Here is an 18093-nt window from a genome sequence, read left to right as displayed (position 1 = left end):
AAATGTATACTGGCATCAATGTACAAATATTCCAGAAATCAACATTAAGCAATTTATGAGGTATTCATTAATATTCTAACACATTATTTTCGGCATCTCATTCAGGAATGAGCTGCGACTTTCTCTGTGAAGATTCAGTGTTCCTATTACTCAAATGACCCAAATGTAGCAGAGCAGTCAGTACAGCCTGTCTTCCTCATTCTGCTTCTAACCACATAAATAACCAAATAGTATTCCTTAAGTTTGCAAATGGCATCACGCTGGGAGAGAAATTACCACAAAGGAGAGAAAAAAACCTTAAATACAACATGACCTTGATAATTTGGAGCAAAGGAGAGAAAATATAACAAACATTATCAAAGCAGAGTACTTACATTTAAAGAGAAAATCCAAATTACAAAATAAAAGGAAGGTCATTATACATACAAGTTTGCCTCTTATTTGCTGATCTATTCAGCAATTTATTATTGAGCACATATTATGTGCCAGGCTCTGGGGATAGAGTGGTGAACAAAACAGACATTGTTTCTCACTCAGGGAACTCACAGAACAAGAGGGGACAGGGGCCTTAAACAAGAAAATAAATAAACATCTTCCAGTTGTAATAAGTGTTTTGAACAAAAAGCAGAGTAATGTGAAAAAGAACAATTGATGTGTGAGAGAAGGAACTATTTAGAGTAGAGTGGTTAGGGAAACCTCTCTGAGATATGAGCTGGAACGCAATGAGAAGCAATCCGCTTTCGAAAGAATACTATTCCAGACAGAGAGGGCTGTCCAGGCAGAGCAAATATCCTGTGCTAAGTCCCTGGGCAGGAAAGGTCTTGGTGTTTTCCTGGAACTGAAAGGAGGCAGGTGTGGCTTGAACATAGTGGACAAGAGAGGTTGAAGAAAGATATGAGGTGATAGAGAGATGAGAGCAAGGGGAGAGAGAGATGAGGCTGGAGAGAAGGCATCCAGGGTAAACATGGCTCACAAGCATAGTAACATTTTCAAGCAGGAGGTGGCAAACATTTTCTGCAGCAGTCCTGTATTAGGGTTCTCTAGAGGGACAGAACTTAATAGTGTATATATAATATATAAAGGGAAGTTTATTAAGTATTAACGTACACAGTCACAAGATCCCACAATACGTTGTCTGCAAGCTTGAGGAGCAAGGAGAGCCAGTCCAAGTCTCAAAACTGAAGAACCTGGAGTCCAATGTTTGAGGGCAGGAACATCCAGCACATGAGAAAGATGTAGGCTGGGAGGCTAGGCCAGTCTCCCTCTTCATGTTTTTCTGCCTGCTTTATATTCACTGGCAGCTGATTAGAGAGTGCCCACCACATTAAGGGTGGGTCTGCCTTCCCCAACCCACTGACTCAATTGTTAGTCTCCTTTGGCAACACCCACACAGACACACAAAGGGTCAATACTTTGTATCCTTCAGTCCCATCAAGTTGACACTCAGTGATCACAGGGCCAGAGTTTAGGCTTTGATGAGTCCTAAGGTCTCTGTCACAACTATTCTGTTCTGCAGTTGCAGCACAAAAGCAGATACAGACAATACTTAAATGAATACAGGTGGCTGTGTTCTAATAACACTCAAATATTTACCAAAACAGGCAATGGGTGGACTTGGCCTACAGGCCAAATTCTTTCAGTTGCCAACCCCTGAAAGAATAAAATCGGGCACAATGCTATCCTAGGAAACATAAGTAGGAGCAGGACACTCACCTTCCAGATGAGTCAGCATTAGTCAGAACATCACTGAATGAATGTCTTCCTTGGGCTCCACACTTAAATGGGATATGATAAAACTCACGTAGGTTCTAAAATAGTGATGATTAAAGGTTTGGAAAACTGGCCAAGTAAAAAGTTTAAATGAGCTGCTGTATTCAACTTGAGCAACAAAGAAGAGGTAATAAAATAGTTTTCACATGTTTTAAGTGTTATTTTGCTAAAGATTGTCCAACTGTTTATATGTTCACTGAGCAGAAAGACATGAGAACTGAAAGGAAGGGAAAAGCAAGACATGAGAAGGAAATGGAACTGGAAGAATATAATGACCTGACAAAGTAAACACAAAACAATGGGTCCCATTGGCTCCCCTCTCTGCCTCCATGGCAGACTTTTCTGTTCAGGAGTGAAATAATGTTTTAATGAAAGCATATTAATAAACCTCATTTTAAAGGAAAACCATAGTGTATACTGTTATCAAGCAAATAGTTGCCCATAATTAGTCATCTTTAAAACATTACATTTTCCTTTTTTTTTTTTAAAAAAAAGCCATATTGTATTGATCAATTACTATAAGCCAAGTGTGCTGAGCCTTTGACATGCATCATCTTGTTTACTCTTCACAATACTCCTAGGAAGTCAATACTATCCCCATCCTCATTTTACTAAAAATGAAGTCAATGCTATTCTTATCTTCATTTCACAGAAAACTTAGACTAATGTTACTAAATAATTTGTCCAATGGTAACTAGCTAATAAATGTTAGACCCAATTAATTTTATTTTTTAAGCGAGGCATAGTAAATGAGGAGCAGCTGTATTTATACTTCTTTTTAAAATAGCACTGAGTAATATTTATCATAAGATCTCTACGTTTTAAATCAAGAAGGCCAAAATTTAGAATGCACTTTTGACTACAACCAACCTAGCTAATCCACAGCTCTATAAACAATAATTTCTTCTTATTGTCTACGTGTGTGTGTTATGTGAAGAAGCTCAAATCTTTGAAAACTCTATAGATTCAGTTTTCTAAGCTCTCTTAGTGTCTTTTGTAGTATTTAAGGTTTTAAATTTCTTTAAAAAGAGGAAGCATGGTTATTTGATCATTTCTTTGATAGTTGTGATATCTAAAGTATTTGCAGGTCTGTTTTTGCTGTCTCTTATTCTGTTGGTTCCTACCCTTAGGTCTTACTTCCTTACTGTGCTTAGATATTTTTTGCTATAAGCTGCTCATTTTTTTTTTTTTTTCAGAAAATTTATGGTGAGATTTCTTTGAGGCCTAGGATAAAGGCATATTCCTTCAGAGAGGACTGGAATTTACTTCTGCAAGTGCTAGGAGGCACTACCACTTCAAGGCCAATTTAAACAAAATTTACAACCTGTGGTTTTACTGGACTGCAAATCTGGGTGGCTGGGTTGCAAATTTGTGTCAAGATTAGCTTGTGGTAATATCTCAGGGATAGCTTTCCCTCTTTCTGTCACTGCTGGGTGCCAAGGTAAATATCCTTGCACTCTCTTGGAGGAGGGTATGAGGTGAATTTTTTTCCAACTTACCCTTATACTTTGAGGTCCCAGTATTATGAGCAGACAGGTCTTCTATTACCCAAGAGCCATCTGCTCTTTGCTCTTGGCTCCTGGGAGAGCATCTCTAAGCCCTTGGAATGTACTGCCCAATATGAATGTCACTGTGTGCCTGAGAGCCTGGGCCACACCAACAGCCTAATGATGTAATTTCAAGTTGGGGCTGTGAGTCACATGGTATCAGCTTGAGCTCTAGAGGGGCTGGAGACTAAAGGTCAGTTTTAAGGCAGGCAGCCAGGTCTAAGTAATTGAGCCCCAATAAAAACTGGAAGCCATGGCTCAGTTGAGCGTCTCTAGTTGACAATACTCTGTGCACATTGTTGCACATCCTTGCTGGGAGAAGTTGGCACTGTCCATGACTCGGCTGGGAGGGGGCAATGGAAGCTCCATATGTGGATTCTGCCCCCTGTGTCTCTGGCATTTGCAGATTTTAATCTGTATCCTTCTGCTATAATAAAACATAGCTGTGAGTATAAAAGCTTTCAGTGAGTTATGTGAATCCTTCCAGCAAGTTTTCAAGTCTGTGGCTATCTTGGGGACCTCAAACTTGTAATGGTGTCAGAAGTGAGGGTGGTCTTGGGGACTCCCCTACCTCTGCAGTTGTTTTCAGTAGAAAGTGGTTGCTTCAGAGGAAAAGTGGTCTCATTACCCAGCCAGTCACACAGAAATGGAAGAGTCTGTAGTAGTAGTTAGGAGATGCAACATTTTCCTGCCTTTAGCCTGTGTTCCATACCTATTTCACCTAAGTTGAGCAGTATGACTGAACTAATTTTAACTGAAATGTCAGAACAGGCTTTTATGAAATTCAGATGTAGTCAAGTATTGACTAGATAATTTCTCAATAAAACAAATTTTATCATGTGTATGCATCTATATATAAATGTAACATATACATTTATGGTTATATGTATGTGAATATACCTAACAAAACAGCACTGGATTGAGAGTCAACAGATGTGAATTACACATACAGTTCTGATCCTGCCACTTCCTAGCAGTTTTTTGGTGATTCACTTAAATTTTTTGAGTCTACCTCCTCATAAACCCAGTCACCTAGGTCAGGGGTTCTTAGTGGGGATGATTTTGCCTAACAGGGTCCATGTTGGAAATTGATGGGGCTACTTCTGGTTGTTGTAATATTTGAGAGTGCCATTGGCATTTGGGAGAAGCCAGGGATTCGAAATTTTCCACAATGCACAGCACAGCACTGACCATCAAAGAATTGTTCCACATCCCACACAAATACTGGATGTTTTGTCAGACATTCCTATAGGTGAGATGGCTTTTTATAATTATCTGAGCCCAGAATCTAACTCCATTTTATGCAGAAAAATGAAGTATGTGTTTTGCATGATTTTAATACACATGGAATTTTCCAGATTTACAACTACCATGTATTGAGGGGAGAGTTCACTTTGTTTGGTTTGGCACTTTCCCTGAGATGCCGCTAGGGTGAGTCACTGAGACCACCCACCTGTGTGAGTCTGCACGTGCAGCTGCACATGTGTGGTGTAGACATAGCCTGCTACCCAGGTCTTCCAGTGTGGTCCTAAACTGAACATTCCCATATTAAAGTGCAGAGTATTTATTATAGATTACTTTCATTTCTCCTCTGTGTTGTTGGTAGTGCATTTTGTGTGCCTGTAGGTTATAATATCTGTGGAATTAATTTCAAAATAAACAACTTATTCCTCCCATCTAACTGAGGCTTTGTCCCCTTTGACTATCATCAGTTAGATATTTTTTTAGATCAATAGTACAATATGGTGAATATGGTTAATAATTGAGTACCATATAGTTCTTTTTTCTTTTTTTTTTTTGAGATGGAATTTCACTCTGACACCTAGGCTGGAGTGCAGTGGTGTGATCTCGGCTCACTGCAACCTCTGCCTCCTGGTTTCAAGTGATTTTCCTGCCTCAGCCTCCCGAATACCTGGGATTACATGTATGTGCCACCATGCCCAGCTAATAAATTCTGTACTTTTAGTAGAGACAGGGTTTCATCATGTTGGCCAGGTTGGCCTCAAATTCCTGACCTCAAGTGATCTGTCCACTTCGGCCTCTCAAAGTGCAGGGATTGCAAGTGTGAGCCACCATGCCTGGCTAATTTTTGTATTTTTATAGAGAAGAGGGTTTGCCATGTTGACCAGGCTGGTCTTGAACTCCTGACCTCATGTGATCTGCCCACCTTGGCCTCCCAAAGTGCTAGGATTACAGGCATGAGCCACCACACCTGGCTGAGTACTATATATTTCAGTATCACTAAAACAATAAATTTCAAATTTTCTTATCACAAAAAGTGTGAGTTGCTTGAGATGATGGATATATTATTTCACTTGATTTAATTATGGCATATTATATTTAAAAAATGACATCACTTTGCACACTGCAAATATATACAATTTGTCCATATATAATTTAAAAAATGATATCTATGGATTTTATTCTGTGTGACATCCTAGTATCCTGTCAGATTTGCCCCATGCCGATTGCATATACACAAGAAGAGTAGAAAATGATTTAGGATCCCCTTTTTATGAAAAAATATCCACATTGTTAAGAATATGCCAAAGTACATAACTCTGTAAACTTTCTTCCTGCTTTCACTTCAGTTAATTAGCCTAGTTTGGGCTTTGCACAGTAAAAAGCTCTGGGTATGTTTCTAAGCCACCCTGTCCCATGTGGCTTCATAACTATCTACTCCTTCAAGATATCAAGGATGTTATCAAGGATGATCTTCTGGTTCAGAGAAGGGGCCATTAAGGTCATTTTCGAAGTTAGCCTCTACTCAGGACCAAGTGATTGTGTCTTCATTTCAGTAAAATGCATTTCAGTAGACTTACTACTAAGGAGTGAAATCACACTAATGAATAAGACCGGGTCCTTCATCATAAACATCTTGTAGTGTAATTGGGGAGAACGTCTTCAACCCAAAAGGCTATGACATAATACAGGGAATGTGAGCTATAAGCAAATGCTATGAGGGACCTGGGGGAGTAACTCATTCGACCTGAAAGAATGAGGAAAGGTTTTAAGAAGTGGGATTGGTTTGGGCAGACGTGTTTCAGGCAGGGGCACTTCATTAACAAGGTGTGAAGAGGAGAATAGAAAGCATGAGGGAGGCCTCAGGGGATCCTGGCTAGCATGATCAGAAAGTTAACATCAGTGAGGAATTGTGGGCAAAAAGGCCAGAAAGATAGGTTAGGACCTGTCTTAGTCAGCTCAGGCTATTATAATAAAGCACCATGGACTCGGTAGCTTACAAACAATAGAAATTTATTTCTCACAGTTCTGGAGCCTGGAAGTCCAAAAGCAGGGCGCCATCATTGTTGGGCTCTGGTGCAGGTTCTTTCCTGGTTTGCAGACTGCTGACTTCTTGTTATGTCCTTACGTGAGGGAAAGGAGACAAGAGAGCTCACTGGAGTTTCTTCTATAAGGCCACTTATCTCATTTATAAGGGCTCTTCTGTCATGATTTACTTGCCTTCCAAAAGGCCCACCTCCTAATACCATCTCATTGAGGGTTCAGATTTCAATACATGAATTTTAAGGGGACAGAAACATTCAGTCAATCGCAGGATTCAGCTGTGCAGGACCTTGAAAGCTAGGTTGTGAGGTCTGGAGAGAATCCTGCATGTAAGAGGGAGCCGTGAAGTTTGGAGGAGAGTGACATGATCAGAGTCCTGATTTTGGAAAATTTTCTAGCCAGCAACTGCAGGATGCATTGGGGTTAGGAGGAGGTAGGGAGAAAGGGACTTTGGTAAGTTGGTAGTTGTGACAATGCCACCAGGTAGGAATATGAGGGTGGGAAGCAGAGAAGAAGCAATCAGACTAGAATAAGAGGGCAGAGAAAGAATCCTCACAGAGGAGGAGGATTATGAGGAGAGGATGTATCTTGACTCCAAGGGTTCTGGCCTGGGTGCATGAGCATCTGGTGATGATGCCATAACCTGGATACCACCTCCAAGGGGAGGAAGAGATAATGAGCTCGGTTTTTAGATCAGTTGGATTTGAAGGGCAGATACTATGTTCATACGGAGACGTCCAGCACATCATTAGAAAAACAGGCTGAGTGCTCTACAGTTTCCAGAGTATGGATCACTTCTCTACTGCTTTTTCTTCCTCTGAAAAAAAGGCCCTCTTCTCTGTCCCAGCTGAAGGCTATGGATAGCACTGTGGTTAACAGTTCATTGCAGAACCCAGTCATCCTAGAATCACATACTAGTTCTGCCTCTCTCTAAGTTGTATGACCTTAGGTGAGTTATCGGATTTCTCTAAGCCTCATCAGTTTCCTCACATATAAACTGGTGATAACAAAAGTATCTTCTGTATAATGTTCCCACAAATAAATTAATTAATGCCAGTTAATACCTGGCATATTGGAAATGCCTAAAAATATCAACTGTTATTAAGTCAAATTATTTACCATTCCACGAACACACCCAGAACGTTCCTTCCTCCTATCATTTGTCCCTGCTGCTGCTCTCCACTTACAACGCTCTCCAAAGGAACTGATTCCTACCATTCATCTTACTCTCTACACAAGATCCTGAAATCATACTTACTCTTGACTCTAGGAGCCAGTGTTTGAATTTGGAATTATCCATGAGATTGGAAAAGCTTGCACCCTCATTGTGATGATTAAAAAAGGCTTGACTGGCTTAGAAGGGGAAATCCAGTTTATCCTATTACAGAAAATACTCTCATGCTGTAGGGCTTTCCTAAAATCTTTTAACAGAGGGATCATATAGCAAAACACCTCACCAAAATAAAGGCTTTTTCGGAATATAAAAAAGGAGAAAATAAAAGTTTGGGAAACCCCAAACAAATGTGGTAATGTCTAATGTTTGCTACTGTTTTTTTGTGGATAGTTGAATACTTGGCACCTCTATTTTGGATTCCTCTTTGGCAGCGCTTTCCCAGGCTAAAAGTGCTAGCAGCCAGTTCTTCCCAGCTACCTTCCACCTATGCTTTGTTTTGGCAAGTGTAACTTGCCTGAGAGCTGCAGAATTGCTACTCTGCACAGAGCTGATGCCAGACTGGAAAAGACATTGTTCTCTGTAAAATTAAGATAAGAGATTTTGAAGCAGAAGGGCCAATCTGCTTCAAACTATGACTTCAACAATGTTTTTAAGTTATCTGAAACAGTAGCTCGATGTCATTCTTTGGGTTTCTACTTATTACAGTACCTTTCTTCTGTTTTAGAACAGTTCCTATAGCAATATAATGAAAATAACCTTTACTTTTTTTTTCAGCCACAAAGAGAGAACTATAAATTATTCCTCACCCTAGTTTCCTTTCATCACATACAAAAGCCAGTGCTTGCTCTACCCCAATAAATTAAAGCTTCAAAAAGGGCAAAGCAGCTAATCAGAGAACGCAGCTTCTACTAACTAGACAATAAATTTCTGTGTCTGTCATCTTTGGAATTAATAAGAGATAAAGGGCCACTTTATACAAAGTTTCCAAACCAGGTCAAGAAAGAGTCAGGACATAGAATGGACTCGTAAACCTGGTCATTATATTCATCTATGACCATTTAATCTAATAAGAAGTGCAGGTTCATCTGTATTTTACACATGAGCAAATGTCTTCAATGCATTTCCAACAGGACAAAATACTTAGTCGTTTTATTTTTGAAAAGTATATTTTCAAAACAGAAATAAATGTTTTTAGTCTGGGAGGAATAAGGAAAATGTCTCTTAGAGGAAGTGATATTGGAAATAAACCTTAAAGGAAATAGAACCCTTTAACAGCCAGAGAGATTCATATTTTGTAAGAATGGATTAACTCAAATCAGTCATACCCTATTGACCCAACTTTTCTAGTTTTCCAATATGAATGTCCCCAATAGAGTAATTAATGAAGCCAACATTCACTGAATTCATTCTCTACATTAGGCATCATGCTAAGCACAGGATTAAGAAGATGAATAAAACACTGGACCTGCCCTCAAAGAGTGACCGTCCTTCGAGAAGTTCAACTGTTCCTTAATTCTATTACATAAAATAAAACACAAGAATCATTATAAATTGATTCCCAAGTTTAGTTGGAATCTCCACATGAAAGTTTTGTTCCACAGCAGTTTTCTCAGTAAAATAAAATTGAATAATCTAAGACACAGAGAAGACAGCTTTCCCAGGTTAGAAAGGAGTTGCAAAAATCAACTCAATCTAATATAGCCATAGTCACAAACTTAAAGTTGGTAATTCTACATAACTGCTTTAAAACTAAAAGAGAACAAGAATGGTCAAAGCTTGTGTTACAGCACTTCTATAAAGGTAGAACAGGCAAAAAATAATAACTAAATTTTAGTCCCAGGTTGAACCCAAATAGTACTAATACCTGAGATTTCTGCCCTGAATCTATTTACATGCAGGACCAAGAGAACTTCTGGGAGAACCTCATTTTGGAAGAAGAGATAATTCTGCACTTGCGTTTGGTTCAAAAATGGTGTTTTAGTGTTAGATTATATGGTACTCAAAATTTGTTTTCAAGTCTAGCCCCTGGGCTGGGATAATTTCAAATTTTAAAACATTAAAAAGAGCAACTTTCACTAAGAAACTATAATTACAGACCCTGGGGTGCAGGGCAACACCTGTTTTGGGATCTGTGTCACAAAGTACAACACATGGTGGAGAGGATCAACCTTCTCCTTCGGTCTATACCCTACCCAGTGTAACTTTGGCTTATTGAAGTTTCCAAGACTGTTTCACTCCTTTGCTTGATTGGAGGCTCCCAGGTAGTAGAGGTACCTACACCTCATATGGGGCAGCAGTGAAGATCATCAGCACCAAATGATGCTAGAGAAAAAAGGAATAAAGTGGCAGATGCCATGAGGTAAATGATGCATATGGGCACCCCAGAGGGCACCCTAGACATAATTAGAGAGTATTTTACAGGGAGTGGCAGGACTTTCAACAGTAAATTAGGATAAGAATCAGATAAATAGGGTTTATTCCTGCTCATCTCACCTCATTGTCTACTCCCCTATGTTCGGCTCCATACACACAGGTTACTCAAATATTAGACTCTAATTCATTTCAAGAATGTGTTGAATTATTATTTTAATAGAAACAAAAGTGCTCACTTATCTGAAATTTAGTAGCATAGTCAACAACTTCTTTCCCATCGTGGTATTTCAGGAGGAACACTGAAATTTTACACTGGGGTGATCCCACAGCATAATTCTGAGAAGGAAAATGCATGGGGAAATACTAATAGAAGGGAGTCAGACTGGTTCACCAGGGAAGATCCTTTGCCTTGTTCTCCTGAGAACCTGTGACACTGAACAAAAAGATTCCTGGTACTTTTGGAAATTATATAAAAAGTAAATGGAACTTCAGTCCAGAGGGCATCCCTATAGGATGCCTGGTCAGAAACTTCTGGGCTGGATTCCTTTCCTCACTTCAAGATTTTTGCAAAAGCTTTTTTGCTTGCAAGAGAAGATTCTGAAAAAGATCTCATTTTAAAATATCTGTATGAAAATGCTTAGAATGGGTTGTCATGTCCCTTGTTAGAGCAAAGCTGACTGGAGATGGAAAACTATGTATTCCATTGTACCTTTAGTGGCCTTCACAAATAATTAAAAGTAGAATAGGGAAAAAAAGCACTGACAAAGCTATTTGGTCAAGACATTTTTTTGAGTTTTTTGGAATTGGGAAACCTTTTCTTGTTTTGCAACCAAAGATCTTTTCTTCTTCTCCTCAACCTACCTTGTGTTCTGCAACCAGATTGGTTTTTCTAGTGCATCACTTTTATGTTATTCTCCTGCTTAAAACTTCAGAAAATCAATTCCACAGGGGATGACAAGGAGGGGTGGCAGAGCAGCAAATTCACAGAATAATCACTGTATCTAAAATGTATTGCACACTGTGTGCCAGGTGCTGTTCTAAACATTATGCATGTATTAACCCATTTAATGCTCAAATAACCCCTATGAGAAAAATGCTATTTTTTTTTTTTTACCCCATTTTAAAGATGAGCTTAAAGAACTTGCTCAAGATTGCACGGGTGGCATTTCAACCCAGGCAAGCGGATTCTAGAACCCTCTCACTCTTAACTACTGCATCTACATTTTAGAGCTCAAAAAGCCCTCAAGGGTACAAAAAATATATATTTTCTGTTCATGTTGTGCTTGAGCACTCAGAAGTCAGAAGGAAGGGGAGTGTTCTCCACCTTCACGATGACATTCAAAGCTTCCCACAATCTAACAAGAACTCTTTCCTGTCTTATTCACAGTCCAATCTCAAGTCCTCCAATCTAGCCAAATGTTCTTACTATTTCAAAGTTTCATTCTTCCCGAGTGTCTCATTCTTCCCATCTTTCTAAATCTTAATCATCACTTAAGTCCCACATAGAATCTTGCCTCATGCAGACAAGGATGCCTTCTCTGTCCATTGGGAGGGCCCTCTTTGTACTCCACAAACGCTGAGGTCCACACCAACAGTTTGATATCACTCACTCACTGCTCTGCCAGTTTCTCTTGTGTGTTTTTTCTCACCTCCATTCTTACTTTTACTTTCATACAAAGCAATCTCTAATGACAGTACTCATTTCAGGAACACTTTATATCTGTGTAAGGAATACAACCACTGTGGCACAACCACAGGTGGTAGCCTTTGCTTACCTAGGGCAGCGGTCCTCAACCTTTTTGGTACCAGGGACTGGTTTTGTTCCATGGACCTGTGGTGGAGGGGGATGAAACTGTTCCACCTCAGATCACCAGCCATTGGTTAGGTTCTCATAAGAAGCACGCAACCTAGATCCCTCTCATGTGCAGTTCAGAACAAGATTCACCTCCTACGGGAATCTAATGCCACCTGATCTGACAGGATATGGAACTCAGGCAGTAACACTTCCTCACCCTCTACTTACCTCCTGTTGTGTAGCCTGGTTTCTAATAGGCCACAGGCTGGTACTGGTCCATAGCCCGGGGGCTGGAGATCCCTGATGTAGAGAACATCCTTGGCTTGATGGAATAAAGGGAAACAAATAAACACAAGCATTGAAACTGGCTCTTCTAAAATTGTCAGGAGCAATTGTCATGGGGTTGGAAAGATACGTAGGAAATGTGTTTTCTTTATCAAGTTCACTCTGTTTCCTCTAGTGATTTTTAACACACACATTTCTAACTTACTGGTGATTTCATTAGAAATTTTAAAAATATATTTCAACTTCATTTTCTTGTGATATCAACAATAAATATCTCTTGCCTGTGCTAGACAAAGTGTCTGTGCTTGGTCACTATTTCGTTTCTTCTTGACATCATCACTTTTCAGATAGTATTGAATTGAAATGTGGAATTTTATTTCAATTCCTTTGTTACACTATGCACCTTATTTCAATAATTTTTTAACATTGGCACTAAACAGAGTATGTATAATCAAGTGAACAATTCAGAGAAATTATAGTGCCCTATATTGGGTTTATTATTTAAAAACTTGTATTTGAGCCTGGTGCGGTAGCTCATGCCTGTAATCTCAGCACTTTGGGAGGCTAAGGTGGGCAGATCACTTGAGATCAGCCTGACCAACATGGTGAAACCCAGTCTCTACTAAAAATACCAAAAAAAAAAAAAAAAAAAAAAAAAGCTGGGTGTTGTGGCAGGTGTCTGTAGTCCCAGCTACTTGGGAGGCTGAGGCAGGAGAATCACTTAAACTCAGGAGGCAGAGGCTACAGTGAGCTGAGATCGTGCTACTACTACTGTACTACAGCCTGGGCCACAGAGAGAGACTCTGTCTCAAACAAACAAATAAACAAAAACAAACAAACAAACAAAAAACCCTGTATTGGAGTAGACAGTATTTTTTTTTTTTTTTTTCCAGAAAGAATAGTGGGCTGGGTGCAGTGCCTCACACCTATAATCCCAGCACTTTGGGAGGCCGAGGCAGGTGGATCACTTGTGGTCAGGAGTTCGAGACCAGCCTAGCCAACATGGTGAAATCCCATCTCTACTAAAAATACAAAAATTAGCCAGGCGTGGTGGTGCACGCCTGCAGTCCCAGCTACTCAGGAGGCTGAGGCAAGAGAATCGCTTGAACCCAGGAGATGGAGGTTGCAATGAGCCAATATGGCGCCACTGCATTCCATCCTGGGCAACACAGCGATACTCCATCTCGAAGAAAAGAAAAGAATATTCGATGGTATACTTTCTGAGTCCAATATGTACTACTATGGAACTTAAAACTAATGATGACTAATTTTGATACTTATATCACCATCCTATGAAGATAAAGTTTCAAGTGAAGGGGTCATACAGTGATCAACCCGAGTGTGGGTTCAGGGAAGGGAGCACAGAGTGATCAAGGCTGGCATTTCTGGTTCTTCTTCCTAGAAATGGTATTGCCTAGGAAGAGAGGAAGAGAGTGTGGGAAATGTAAGGGGAGGTACAGGTCAGCGAGATCATTTTCACAAAGACTAGTTCCCTTCACTGGTTTCCAGTGAAAAAAGAGAGAAGATTCTATTATTTTTGTGGGCACTTATAAAGCGCTTTGTTTTTACAATTTCTTTCCCAATCTGCGGAAAGCCTGCCATGTCCTTTTTAGGCTGAGAAGGGTACTGGGCAAAGGGTGACAAGCCCTGATTTCCTTGAGTCTAGGAAGAGTTCAGCCAGAACCTCCATATAGGCAATCTACTGCTGCTACTGCTTGAAAGTAAGTTAACCACTTATGATGTTCATGATTTAGGTTTTTTTTTTTTTAAAAAAAGCAGATTTATTGAAATTTGCAACCAAAACACAAATAGAGTGCATACAAATTATGACAATAAAAATCATTTTCACCTTTTTTCTAAAACAATAAAATAGAAAATAGTTTGAATCTATGAAATGTTAAAAAGGGATCAAAAAACAATATTGAAATATTTATAGAAAGAAACTAATCAGGCTGTGTATAACAGGGGAGAAAGGTGAATAAAGAAAATGTAGTCATCTGGTCAGCAGTTGTCATTCTGACCAGAAAGGCTGCCAAAGATCCCAGGAAGGCTACTAAAAGACACAACTAGTACCCAAATCCTGCACTCTGCTTATTGTACCTTGTAACCAAAGGATCCTAGAATAAGTGTGGCCTTGAAAATGGGTTTCATAATTTATATGTAATGGGATTGAGAACAAATTGGTTTCGTTTATTCCAGAATGGAAATAGGGACATATTTTTAAAAGAATGGTAGTACGGTTTAGCTGCTTTTTAAAATGTTGTTTTGAACAATTATGTGTTTGCCATTCTTCTTAAAACTGGGAGGATTTACCTCTTATGACTGATTTCCATTAACCCCCTCTTACTTTTTCTCCCAGATTAAGTTTTGATGATGAGCTCTGATTCAGTAGACGAAATCTCAAATGTATCTTACAATGTAAAATGTGTCATAAAAGGTAAAACGTACCTTAAAATGTAAAAGCATCTTAAAATGCAAACCAAGAGAAATGGTTACATTAAATCATATTGAGTGTTCTTGCATATTTAAGATTTAAGAATGTGTAGAACTCTTAAATAAGCATCTAGTGGGACACACTCCTCTGATGGGTAACGTGAATGGTGATTCTTCTCTAACTATAGACCAAGACGTACCAATCATTCCTACGTTCTTGAATAACAATGAAATGCCGATCTCAATTAATCTTTGTTATACATTAGGCACAAAAACAAATGTACAGGAACAACAACTAGGTTGGCTTTATCTATCATGCGAAAGGAAAACTATTTAACACTGTCAGCACTTTTTTCAACAGTGGCTACTGAGCAGACTTAATTACCAAAATGCCTGCACAAGGCCAGTTACATCAGCATGTCTGGGTCTAATAAGGTTCTCTTTTCTGGTATCTATGGAATCAAACATGCTTTGCTAATATTGGTGGATCCTTGTTTAGTCAAGCTACTTTTGGCAAAATGATGCAAGGCTGCAGTTTGTATGTGATCTGTTGGCCTTTAACAATGCAGCTCTTGATGGAATTGGATTATTTTAACCATATATGGTACCAACAGTATACATACACTTTAAGCTCAATTGAGCCATCCCTGTCTGAAATAGCACCTAATCTTTCTTAACCCATCTTTGTCTTACTGTGCTTTGTAGAAATTATATATAATAATTTTATGATAAAACATAGTACTTCTTTTTTGTCTGCTTCCTCCATGAGAATGTAAGCTTCATGAGGGCAAGGTCTTTGTCTTATTATTTCCATCTGCAGTACCCATAACTATCCTTGAAATGTAGTAGATGTTCTAAAAGTCCTCACTGAATGAAGAAACCTATACAGGTTTGTCAAAATGAGTGGCCGACAGAAGTTTTCAACAGGGTCTATCCACTATAATTTTACTGTAACTTTATACTACATAAGAACAAGTTCACAGAACCACTTGTTTACAGCAGATTTTAGAGACACAAAAAAGGGACTAGAAATTTGGTGTTTAACTAAGAGTTCCTTGGTAACCAATTAATAGCATGTCTGCATTCTGTGGTATCCTTATCTAAGAATGCTACTGAATAGATTGTGGAATTATACTCACAAGACACAGGAGGCTAATGTGGAACGACTTCCAAGGGTCAACATTAATTTTGTACAGCCTGCTTCAATTGTCTAGCCCTCCCAGCATGGTTTAAAATGAAATTTAAATGTCTTTAATGCTATCCCCGTGTCTCTTTGTTTCTGTGCATGTATCTCATACACACCAATTCACCCACCCGGAGCAACAAAAAGATAGAAAGGACCATTTCCCTTTTCCCTTCATGCCCTATAGCCCCAAAGTAGACTCTCACAGGTATGGATATGTTACCCCTCAGGCCTACTCAGTGACTAGATGTGAATAATGCACTTTGAGCACTGGCTCAGCTCTGCTGGCCCTCCCTTCCCAACTGTGGAAGATCCAATGGAGACCTTCACCATGACAAGATTTATGTGATTCATGACAGATGCCATTTAAAGCACAGTAACTATAGTGTCGCCAGAAACCTGGTCTTTGTGTGCACGTGTGTGTAGCATGACTTCCTCTTATCTCTGTCCCTCAGAGCTTCTCATGGTCATGGTCATTTCACTTCCACTCCCCATACTGTGTCATCAGAAAGAAAGCTGTCTTGGTTCCTCCTAAGGCCCAAGGAAGAGGTGAGATGAGGGTATCTCACTACATTTGACTCAACTTGACTTTCTTAGGGAAGCAAGTTTAGTAAATTAGAATATTCTTCTAGTTGGGTTTTTTTGAGCAGTACAGAGTTATCTGTGCAATCACAAGCACCTTTAGGATCTAAATCATAAACATACATTAGTATGGTAGTATGGCCATTGCGTTTTTCCAGAGGGAGAAAAACTATCTCAGAAGAAAATTCTTTTTTATGCACAGGCCGAACGAACTCTGCTTCATCTAAGTTATTCCAATTTCCAACATTAGACCAATACAAACTGAACTATAAGAAACAGTCATGCATAAAGGCATTCACCACTAATGTATTCATTTGTGAAAAAAAATGGTATACTAAGCTCAGGCTACATGCCAGAAAAAGATTCAGACTTTGTAATAATCTGTCATGGGCAATACACAATTCTATAGACAGTCACTAATTCTTGTTTCTTAGGCCATATCTTCTACAGCAGTGGTTCTCAGCTGGAGTTAATTTTGTCAATCACAACAATACAGACATTTTTGGTCAACACAACTTGAGTGGAGGAGGGGGCTGTGCTAATGTAATCTAGTGGATAGAGGTCAGGGATGTTGCTAAACATCCTTCAATGCAGAGAGCAGTGTCCAACAAAAAGAATTATCCAGACCAAAATGTAAACAGTGTTGAGGCTGAGGGACCCTGCTGTATACTGACAGATACGAATCTAAGGCATGGAAAGTCAGCGTGATGTTTAGGAGTCTAGTAGCTTAAGTGAAGCCAAACTAATTATCTTCTGTGGCTGTGAGTCTTGGATGTATCACTAAGAACTTCAACGTTTCAAACTGTGCTCAATAAAATGACCCTGCAGGATCAACAGTTGGGTATTATTCCTATGTCAGTCTACAAGCTACAGAATTAGGAACGCCATACCACTGCTCTGCCAGTGAGACAAATGTTTTGGTTGCACTACCAGGAAGAAATCATGAAAAGTTCACCCAATCATAAAACACCAAGTGACACTTGTGTTAAGAATGTTAGAGGCCGGGCGTGGTGGCTCACGCCTGTAATCCCAGCACTTTAGAAGACCGAGGTGGGTGGATCACCTGAGGTCAGGAGTTCAAGACCAGCCTCTGGTGACTGGTAGAGAGGGCGAAACCCCGTCTCTACTAAAAATACAAAAAATTAGCCATGCATGATGGCGGGTGCCTGTAATCCCAGCTACTCGGGAGCCTGTGGCAGGCAAACCACTTGAACCCCAGAGGTGGAGGCTGCAGTGAGCCGAGATCACACCATTGCATGCCAGCTGGGCAAAGAGAGCCAAACTCCATCTCAAAAAAAAAAAAAAGTTAGAACACTTGCAGATAGAAAATTCAGGGTTTTTGAGGCAAGATGTATTAGGTGGTCTGTGGGGATTAATGCCAATTGAGCAGCAAGGATATCTGCAAATCCAGAGACTGTCCTCCTGATCATGGAGCAGGAAAGGAGGATGTCAGAGAGAGAAGGATCAGATCTTGGGCAGAGGAGATGGACCTGCCTGGCTCCAGTTCCAGCTTTGATCCTAGCTGTGTGATTCTAGGCAAGTTTCAAACGTTCTTTGTGAAATTAGGAGCTAGCCTGTACTCTGTGGGATTCCCTGTAGCTCTATCATTCTCACTCAAAGTTTTCCTCACCACTTGTGCTGGTACACAAAGAATAGAACAACTCTG

General features: G+C 39.7%; 1 long non-coding RNA gene across 1 annotated transcript; it reads right to left on the bottom strand.

The window, feature by feature from the left end:
* Positions 1-1379: 1379 nt before the first annotated feature.
* LOC117098083 lies at positions 1380-12770 on the bottom strand. Its single transcript, XR_004443165.1, has 3 exons — positions 12173-12770; positions 6584-6682; positions 1380-1808 (listed from the first exon to the last, which is right to left on the bottom strand). It is a non-coding gene; the product is annotated as an uncharacterized LOC117098083 (long non-coding RNA).
* Between the last annotated feature and the right edge of the window lie 5323 nt (positions 12771-18093).

This window comes from Trachypithecus francoisi, unplaced genomic scaffold, assembly GCF_009764315.1.
Source record: "Trachypithecus francoisi isolate TF-2019V2 unplaced genomic scaffold, Tfra_2.0 Lachesis_group15, whole genome shotgun sequence".
NCBI classification, from domain to species: Eukaryota; Metazoa; Chordata; class Mammalia; order Primates; family Cercopithecidae; genus Trachypithecus; species Trachypithecus francoisi.
Note: the sequence above shows the minus strand (reverse complement) of the source record. Positions and strands in the feature narration are given on the sequence as shown.